Source organism: Megachile rotundata, chromosome 5 (genome assembly GCF_050947335.1).
Source record: "Megachile rotundata isolate GNS110a chromosome 5, iyMegRotu1, whole genome shotgun sequence".
NCBI classification, from domain to species: domain Eukaryota; kingdom Metazoa; phylum Arthropoda; class Insecta; order Hymenoptera; family Megachilidae; genus Megachile; species Megachile rotundata.
Genome location: NC_134987.1, coordinates 5,176,547 through 5,185,842, shown reverse-complemented (window position 1 = coordinate 5,185,842; position 9,296 = coordinate 5,176,547). Strand labels below are relative to the sequence as shown.

The following is a 9,296-nucleotide window of genomic DNA, read 5'->3' as shown; positions in this document are numbered from 1 at the left end:
GGTATTCGAAACACGTTACGGGGCAAATTTTCGAGGGCAAAGAGTTCCGCGGCAGTTTCAACCTGATGTGGGCGAATACCGAGCAGATATCCACTTGACCCGCGCCTCGACGGTATATTTATCTACCTAAGGTCTGTGGTGTCAACACGAGTCAACAGTGGTCAATAAGCAATCAACTGACCTCGCGGCCTACGCCAATCTTCGCGAGTTTACAGCATTTCTGACACGCTTAAGAAAAATCCTGATCGAATTTGTTAATTTCCAAAGTGGTCCCCCACTCGGAGAATCGAATAACGATCTCCTTGAAATCCCGTGCTAGCTCGAACGATCAGCTGAAGCAGATGAATGCCCGTTTGTACGGAGCGTAGCCTTTTAACAAAACGGTTTAACATCGCGACACAGTGTCAGCGATTCACATTAATTCAGTCGAATTAATCGTAAGCGTCGTCGCAACGCGCAACTCTGCTCCATAGCACGGATTTATTGAATCAAACGGTCGAATGGTTCATCGGTTATGTCACCGACTAATTTCGTGTCTGCGTCCTCCGAGACTTTCCCGTTGTGTACTGCGACTGAGAGTCTGAGGAATTTTTGGTACATTTGGGTGCAGGTTTCTTTTAAATTGGGGTACGTGAGCTTGAAAGTTTTATGATTCTTAAAATTTCAAGTTTTTAAATTTTTACATGTTCAAAAATATAAATATTAAAATGTCCAAACATCTAAATAATAGAATATGCAGATGTTTAAATATTCAAATATCAAAATAGTCAAATATCCACTTATTCAAACTTCCACTTCTGACATTTTAAAATTTCTAACTGTTCAAGCTTCGAGTTCTTTAAATTGCAAAATTTCTAAATATTTAAAATTATGTACACTTATTTTATAACTTTCAAGCTTCTAAATTTTCAAATTGCAAAATTTGTGAGTTAATAACAAAATTGTTAATATTTCATCTATGAGAGAAATTCAAAAAATAATTTATAGTATTTATAATAGTAGTAACTACTATATTACTGCACAAGAGTAATGACTACTATACATAAATTATTTAGTATTAATTATTAAATTTTTCAATATGTATGCTGACGAGTTATGATGTCCGGTGTAGAAGTGTATGTTATCAATTTTTTCCACATAACCATGCTGTGAGGTAGCAATAGATTAGCGCATCTCCATCATTTTCAAAGAAATTTGACATTTAGTTCTGACTCTTGTATAGTATCTGCATTTGTATATTTTATTCAGTACTATTCTACTTTATTCTGAAACTAAGCAAGAATCTTACTAACAATTATTGACTTGATATTATTTATGTCAATTTCATAATCTTTTCTTAAACATACATATAAAATTTCTCATAAAAGTTATTTATTGAACAATTAATAAATCATATAATCTCACAATTTATTGGACAATTAAAAAGAAGTGCCCTAAAACATCTAAAACATTTATGAAACGTTAGTACAATAATTTCTAATAAATCTAAATTCTCAAATTGATATTCCTTAGGTATAATATGACACTACTTTTACTTATCAATTGAATGTATGTATTGTAATATTTCAACTTCACATACATTGCAATTATTTTAATGATATCATTAAGGACAATGTATTAAGTACATATAACCTGAGACTGCAGTTGAAAGAAATCATTGAAAGAAACAATCTACAACTTGTAGGTACAAAGTTATCAAATAACACAGCTAGAAAATAATGCGGCACACTGCTATAAGATAATTCGCTTATCATAAACCACTGTTGTAGTCCGTACATCACGATAAATAAAACTCTTCGCGGTGGTAACACAAAATGAAACTGTGTTTGACTTACTCAGATTTCATCAAATCGTTTCATCGATATGTACTTCGGCGTATAAGACTTATATACATATACAGTTCATATGGTTCACATTTTGAGAATTTAACACTTAAGTAGCACTTGAAGAATAGAATTAACGGAAATTACTTGACTTAAATGCAAAATTTGATTATTAGGTTATTGCGCATAAAATAATCGATTCAAGTCAGATTCGCTAAAAATAGCACTTATGGCATATCAGTTTGCAGCTTAAAGTATAACAAAAGAGACTGTATAAATTATACGACAATATTCTTAATGTGAAATAATTGATTTCCAATTGCATTTATTACTTTATACATTACTCATACGTCATATATGATTTCGAAGTATAATAGAAAGTCTGATACAAATTGATGACATAAAAGCACAATAAAATATCGTATGCGTTATATCAATTTGAAGGTTAAGGTTCAATGAAAATGTCTACGTAAACGTTTTAGTAATATTCTAAATACAAAATGGCTGCTTATCACTTATCCAAAACAATGATGGATTTCGAACATCTAAAATGTGGAACAATTTGATGACATAAAACTATCGTAAAATCGCACTTGTATTATAATAATTTAAAGCTTGTCGTTTGTTAAAAATGACTATCCACACCGTTCGTTAATATATTTAGTACAAAATTGTATATATTTAATACAAAATTAGTACAAAATCGTTAGATAACTATCTTACTGTGCACTGTACAGAGAAATCGATGAGATGATTTTCCGAGAACAAGCCAATTTACACTGAAGAAGATTATGAAATGTTTGCATAATCATTTTCAGCAAACTTTAAGCTTCGAATTGACGTATCATAAGTATAGATTTGCAGTACTTTTATCTCATCAAATTGTGTTAAGCTATTGGTGTTCCGAAATTCACCATTTCATATGCAGCAACTTAATATGGCGGCCAAAGCAAATTGCCGTGAATTTCAAATGATTAATACGAGCAATATATTATTTATAAGCTTTTCTGTATTACAAATACTCAAGAGCAACAATTATATTGATAGTATCATTTCTCTGAGTTTCTAAATACAAAATTACACTAGTTTTCAAATTTTTAATAAGTAATGTTCTGTTAAAAAATTTGTTAATTGTATAACGAAGACTGTAATACTTTTAATAACACAAACCTTAAACTTGACAAAATGTAGATCATTCATTTTTAAGAGAACTTTATAGTGCTTGTAAGCAACTGTAGTAAATTGTCGCATTGGAATTATCATATAATATTTAATCGATAAGTATATCGTTAGCATGTTGTGTGCAAGGGAGTACAAATACGAATGCATCAACTATTTCTCCGTTTCTAAAAACTACGTGCAGCACAAAATTACATCAGACGTTTCGAAATTTACCATCTCATATACCTAACATATTGACATATCGTACGAAGGTTGTTAAGTTAACGTTTCGTCGTGTCGATGATTAATTCAGCGACACCGGGCAACATGTTCGGTCGGTAGCATTTAAACGGTTTCTCAATATTCATTAGGTAAACAGAATATTAGGTATCGGTACACGTTGGTGTAATAGGCTGCAATTTCTCATGTTTTGCATAGACGATCAAAGACACATGCAAAGGTTCGTGGAAGGGGAAGAATGGTGGGGCACCTTGCAATACAAGAGTCGGCGATCGCAGCTGCAAACTCCCACGACCCCATCGCCAATTCATCAATGATTCAGACGAAGAAGAACGACCAACGTTACAATTGTCACGAAACCGTAACCTGCCAGACCACGACTCTGACAGCTTTTCTCAGAGCCAGCCTGTCGAAGGTAAAGGAACTTGTCATAGAACTTCGATCATCAACTACCACCCTCGTCGAACACTTTTCCTAACAAGAGCACAGAGACTTCCTTTCGCGCGTACATGCGCCTTGCTTGCTTATCGATCATTCAATATTCACTGATACTTTTATTTTTATCATGGGGATACCAGTGCGGTGAAACCTTTGTATCCACGGAGATATAGCGACTACCGAAACTACGTATGCACATGGAGCGTGACGCGTTTTTTTCCGAACAAATATTTTCAAATATTATGCAAAAATATTCATATATTTTAAAAATATTTAAACAATCCAAATTTCTAAATATTCGCCACATTCTTAAAAGAAAAAAAATTAACCTAATACAATAAAATAAATTAACCCAAATGTCTGCATATGTTAATGTAATAAATTTACAAATTGTTAAACGTTCAAGAAATCATTTGCACCGAAGCAAATATTTAATTTTACGAAATAGATTAACTTAACAAAAATCATTAAATATGTAAATTTTTCAAAATTTTAAATCAGTAAATTCATAAAGTGTTACAAAGCAAATATTTAATAGTGCAAAATGAATTAACTTAGAACAAACTTGTAAATAGGTAAATTTTACAAACTTTCAAAAATTATCAAAAATTAACAAAAATCTTCAGCTGTTTTTATTTTGTTACAGTTAATTTTTTCAGATTATTACGAGTGATAAGGTAGTGTCACAGTTAACATTTTTTTTAAATTTAATTGTAAAATCCATTTCAAAATTATTATATCAAAATGATATATATTTACGCACAATTCTAAGATTCAAATTTTTATTGATACTAAACGAAACCCGTTAAAATAATGTATCTTACATTTCTTAATTTAAATTAGAAAAATTATTAAGCACGTTTTGACAAAATTTATATTAACCTTCATCGAAATAAAGAATCATTCCATAAGCTAGTTTAAAATCCGTAAATCTGGGATTAAATATACACCATGATTGTTTTTCTTGGATTGTTCAAGTATCAACATCTGACAGTCGCATGTAACCTAACCTCTCTTCACAGTTACAGGGAGAATAAAGGGTTCGTAACTTCTCTGGCATCCAAAGTGTAACACAGTGCCATGGAATTAGTGATCAACGATGCTTCAACTAAACAGAGATTAATATGGGCGATATGGTCGCGTTCGATGATCTCCGTAGGCAGTGAACGGTCAGCGATTAGAAAAGAAGGATCGTTCGATGCGAATGGGGACGAAGGAAAGAGAAGTTGGCGAGGATGAGAAAGGAATACTAAGCCGTTCGGAAATCAGTTATACGGTTAAGAAGTTAATCCGGGCGTCTGGTTGTTCCCTCGTTCGCCTTCTTGCTTTCCTGTGTCATCGAATGGAATGCGCGTGTACACTCGGATGCAACGTAGGGTTCCTTTAGATAAGGACACATGTAAACATATGCAACCTTACCATTTATACATTTTTAACCCATTTGCATCACACAGAAAAGTGAAAAATTCGTCCTTATCACCAAAAATTTTGTTGATTGTATTTAAATGAAAATGTTTTTAAATGTTAAAAATAAAAGCAATATTACATAAATAAAGAATTTTTACTTCATTATAGATTCATAATTATGAGAGGAATAAAATCTAATTATTTTGCACAACTATCAGAAGAAATCGCCATAAAACGTCTACGTTTTCTAGATCTAATTACCTCTTCACTGTTGTCGGAAACATAACCATCCATTTTTTTTTGTATTTCTAAGTTATTTTACCCTGAAACTATTCGCGATCACCTTTTTTCATTGATTGAGAGCCAAATACGCATGGGTATAATATACGCTCTGGTGATAAATGCCCAAGTGCAATGAGCGCATATATGCGCGCTCTGGTGATAGTGGCCAGGCAAAATGCGCGCATATATGCGCTTATGATGCAAATGGGTTAAAGTATAACGCTAGCATTTCAAACTTTTATATTGTTAAATTTTGGGACCACTGATTTCCATATTTCTAGATTTTAAATATTTGTTTCTGAGCTTCTGGGCTTACACATTTTTGCGTACCAATAGGCCTAAATGCATAAATCGTTAAAGTATTAAATACTTGCAACAATAAATTTGTAGAGTACTGAATAATAAAATAATAAATGAATAATAAATTTCTAGATTCACAAATTCTTACATCTACAATCATACATTCACAAATTTCTATATTTACAATTTCCTACATTCACAATTACACATTTAAAAATTTCTATATCCACAAACTCATATATTCCCAAATTCTAACATTTCAAAATTTCTAGATATCTACTCCTCAGATTGCCTCAGATACCTACTTCCCCAAATTTTTAGATCCTTAAATTCTTACTTTCCCAAATTTCTAGATTTCTCAAATCCCTGTTTTCCCAAATTCATAGGTCCACAAATGTTTACTTCCCCATATTCCTACTTTCCCAAATATCTAGATCTTTAGATACCTACTTCTCCAAATTCCTACTTTCCCAAATTCTTGAAGCCCCAAATTCCTAGAACCCCGCTCCTCTACATCCCCTAATCTTTGCATCCTCAAGTTTATAATATTCTCAAATCCCTACATCTTCAAATTTCGACATCCCGAAATCCCTGCATTCTTTAACCCTTATATCCCCAAATCCCCAAATTCCCAAATCTTATAGTCCTTACATCAAAAATCCCCGGAATTCGCAATCCTAAAATTTCTAACTTCAACAGTCCTTAAATTACACAATCCCTATGCTTCCAAATCCTTAGATCCCCAAATCACTCTCCTCCTAAAACGCAACATTTCCAAATCTGTAGATCCTCAAATTTCTATATCCCTAAATTCCTATATCTTCAAATCGCTTGATTCCTCAAGCCCAACATTCCCAAATGCCTACATCCTTAATTCATCAAATAACTATGCTAAAAAATCGCCAAAAGCTAGTAGTCGACTTGTTCAGGTTAAGATGTTTTTGCAGGGAATGCAGATTTGCTCTTAACTGTGCGAATGGTTCTGCAGGACTTCGAAGAGATTCCCGTGTGATAGATTGGTCTGACCTGGACGGGACCGGCCCGGACCGGATTTCTTCTCCCTTGCTGCGTAGGAGAGCTTTAACTCTATACAACCGCGTTTCAACTGCACACGGAACGAGTGCTCCTCCGTTAATGGAAATCGCTGCTCTTCTTATCACGGCAATCCGCTCGTGAATCCAATTCCCCAGGCAAGTGCTCTTAACGCGCGGCTATGAATCTGTATCTACATAGATAAGCCTGCGCCGCTACACAGTTCCGGTTCACCGTTTTTGCGTTTCGCGTTTCCACTATTGTTCGCGAGTACCGATCTACCTACTATACTAGCTAATGCAACGTCTTGAGATGTTTCTTGTACATTGGCGAACATGGGAGAAGTCACTAGGCAAATTGCTAAGGTCTTGAGCAGGACAGGGGAGAGGAACGTTGTCGCTTGTTGGTATTTGGGCGGTTTAAGGTTCAGATTTAAGGGTTGAACATTTGAGAATTGAGATTTACGAAGTTATGGATTTGGAGGTTTGAAGATGCAAGAATTGGAGAACTCGGAAATTTTTGAATTTTGTGATTTAGAAATTAGGAAATTTGAAATCTTGAAGAATTGGAGGATTTGTACATTTAGGAAATGGTTATGTGAGAATTTAGAGATTTAGAAATTAGTGATGACGAGAAGTTTGGAATTTGAGAATTTTCAGGATTTTGGTATTTGTAAATTTGTAAATTTGGTTATTTAGAAATTTTTTAATTTGGTAATTTAGAAATTTCGTAACTTTGTAATTTTGTAATTTTGTAATTTGCTAATTTGCTAATTTGGCAATTTGCTAATTTAGTAATTTGGTAATTTGGTAATTTGGTAATTTGGTAATTTGGTAATTTGGTAATTTGGTAATTTGGTAATTTGGTAATTTGGTAATTTGGTAATTTTGTAATTTGGTAATTTGGTAATTAGATAATTTGGTAATTTGGTAATTTGGTAATTTTGGTAATTTGGTAATTTGGCAATTTGGTAATTTGGTAATTTGGTAATTTGGCAATTTGGTAATTTTGTAACTGTGTAACTTTGTAACTTTGCAACTTTGTAACTTTGTAATCTTGTAATATTTAATTTTGTAATTTAGAAATTTTGGAACTTCGGAATTGAAAAATTTTAGAATTTGTAAAGTTTTGAAATTTCAGTTCTTAAAGCTTGAAAATTTGTATATTGGAGGATTTGGAGATAGAATTTGGCAATTTTATAATTTTGAACTTTATGAATGCAAGAATTTGAAAGTTAGAGGCTGTAGAAATTTACACATGGTACTTTAATAATTTGACTACTTTGAAGCTGAATAATTTAGAAACTGTGATGATGTGATATTGTGAGAATTGGCCATTACCACTGAATATTTAATATTCTTCTCTTTCTATTTATTTCTGCCCATACACCTTCAATAGAGTTGACATCAAGGTTTTTGCGGAGGTATTACTAACAAATATGGAGTGCTTACGTAATAACCATCACTTTACAACGTAGGCAGTATGTTTACAGCGGTCATGTTCTATTCATATATTATATCAGTTTAAAGCTTAAGGTACAACGAAAATGTCTATGTAAACGTTTTAGTAATATTCTAAATATAAAATGGGTAGTTGCCACTCAGCAAACAATGACCGATTTCAGAACATCTAAGTTGTGAAATTGATGATATAAAACTATCGTAAAGTTGCACTTGTATTACACTAGTTTAAAGCTTGATGTTTATTGAAAATATATGAACGTTTAATTAAAAATGTTAATCGTTAGATTACTTACCATTGTTATCGTTAGATTACCTTGCTGAGTATTGCATAAAGAAATCAATGAGACGATTTTCTGATGACCAGCCGATGTATTCTGAAAAAAATTCTGGCAAGTTTACATAATCATTTTCAGCAAACTTTAAGCTTCAAATTGATGTATCATAAGTATGGATTGGTAGTACTTTTATGTCATCAAATTGTATCAGATTTTCATGTTCCAAAATTTGTCATTTCATATGTAAAAATTCAATATGGCGTCAGGAGTAAGAAAAGTGACTGCGCATGCTACATGAATTGCCGCAAATTTCAAATGCTGCGAACAGACAATTTATTATTTATGAAACTTCTTCATTATAAATGCTCAATAGCAACAACCATATTCATAGTTTGATTTTTCTTAATTTCCACATACAAAATTACAATATTTTGTAAATATTTAATACATAAATAAAAACAAGTTATAACAAAAATTATAGTATTTTTAATAATTCAAACTTTTAACAAAATTTACGTAATTTTTATGAGAACTTTTATGTAAATATTACAACATACTTAGAAAAACGTTTCACTCTTCATATAGAGTGAGATATATCTATATGTCATTTAACAGTAAAAATTTTCAAAACACTTTCTGCCGTCATACAAATGTCAGATTCCCCGTAAAAAACACAGAGATCAAGCAAAATATTTTCATAACGGCAATGAATAATATATAAAAAAATGAATGAAAACTTGTTTATGCAACTAGTATCTACATCACTCTTCACATTATACAATAAGATACGGTACCTACATGCCATTTAACAGTAAAACTGATCGACATGTACTTTCACGTCATCAGTTGTGAGACTTTGACGTTCCGAAATCGGC

The 9,296-nt window shown here is 32.3% G+C and overlaps 1 long non-coding RNA gene across 1 annotated transcript; it reads left to right on the top strand.

Annotated features, from left to right (window-relative positions):
• Window positions 1-492: 492 nt before the first annotated feature.
• On the top strand, window positions 493-5,425 carry LOC143264541 (uncharacterized). The gene is made up of 3 exons (XR_013038284.1): window positions 493-627; window positions 3,423-3,639; window positions 4,685-5,425. It is a non-coding gene; the product is annotated as an uncharacterized LOC143264541 (long non-coding RNA).
• Window positions 5,426-9,296: the final 3,871 nt, after the last annotated feature.